The sequence below is a fragment of the Myxocyprinus asiaticus genome, chromosome 22 (genome assembly GCF_019703515.2).
Source record: "Myxocyprinus asiaticus isolate MX2 ecotype Aquarium Trade chromosome 22, UBuf_Myxa_2, whole genome shotgun sequence".
Taxonomy (NCBI): Eukaryota; Metazoa; Chordata; class Actinopteri; order Cypriniformes; family Catostomidae; genus Myxocyprinus; species Myxocyprinus asiaticus.
The window spans coordinates 2,186,075-2,187,500 of NC_059365.1; positions in this window are offsets into that span (position 1 = coordinate 2,186,075).

Below are 1,426 nucleotides of genomic sequence, written 5' to 3' on the forward strand. Positions count from 1 at the left end.
TTTCGACTAATTGTAGTCGCTCAGTAAAGACGCTACACATTATTCTCTTGTTTATTTCTAACGGACTTGCAGGAAGTTGGGACAGAAACGTTGTGCACTTAAATTTAAAAATGTAGCGATGTGGCCATCTGTTGGCACTGAACATGCAGGACAAATGATGCTTATTATAGGGAGTTTACTGTAGTTTTTAAGAACTTATGCAAAGTGTGTTGTAACTATGGCAACCAAATGGGTAAGATCTGAGTGAAATGATTTGATCATAGCACAGATTCACTGCAGTGTTTGGTCACCATAGTGTGACAACATGCCCCGCTATAGAGTTCAAAGTGAGCTTTTTATTTTATTTTATTTCCTCCCTGGGCAATATCAGCAGAAATTTTTAAAGGTAATTTCTACACATAAATTGACTTAGAAATATGCACTGGTGCTTGATATCATTATATATGTAGTTCAGAGCACGTCAATCAGCGAAATACAGGCAGGCCTCCCTTTGACCTCTTGACCTTCTGTTGCTAAATCAATTCCTAATCCACTTCCAGACTAAAAATGATGACATTTAATTAGACATGGAGTTACAACATCATTCGGATTTTCATAGTTTAGTCAGTGCATGTTCTTGCAGTGGTAATGATGGCTGTTCTTGTCTCTGTGCTGCTAAATGCAGATCAGCCTCTCACCTGAGCAAACGTCCTCACACCCTGCAGGAGATGCGTACAACCTACCCAAAATAACCGCACGAATCAGCGGGTGTGACTGTATGAGCCAAGCATTTGGGCTTCAGTCTCAGGGTGTTCAGCGTGTGAGCTGTGAATTACTGAAATTATCATCCTGAAATTGTTATTATCACAGCCAGTTTCAGCAGGGATTTCATTGGATAGCTCTAAGTGAAACAGGCCCAAGACACTTGAGAGTGTGTTAACCATCACAAGCTCTAAATATTATAAATATGCAAATATGTCTAAATGAAAACAAAACAAAACTGCAGACTAAGATGGTTTGCTGGTTTAAACTGGTTTAAACTCCTAGCCCAGCCAAGTTGTTGTTTTTTATCTGGTTGACCAGCTTCTCTCCCAGCCTAACCGGCAGAAAACTGTCCAAAACTCTTTTTAAACCAACCTGAGTCCAGTGTGGGACAGCTAAGGCTGGATTAAGTTGTTTGGTTATTTGTAAACAAATTTTTATATGACACAATGGAAGACTAAGACTAATAGAAAGAATAAGTTAATTTGTTTAAACAATTCAATTAATTAAAAAATCTTTTTATTTTATTTTTTTGTGAATAAACAACATATGGCACAACTAGGATTGTCCGATTCCAAAACAAATGATTCTTCTGTTCCGGTTCTTTTTAGGAAATCAACAACATATGGCACAACTAGGATTGTCCGATTCCCAAACAAATGATTCTTCTGTTCCGGTTCTTTTT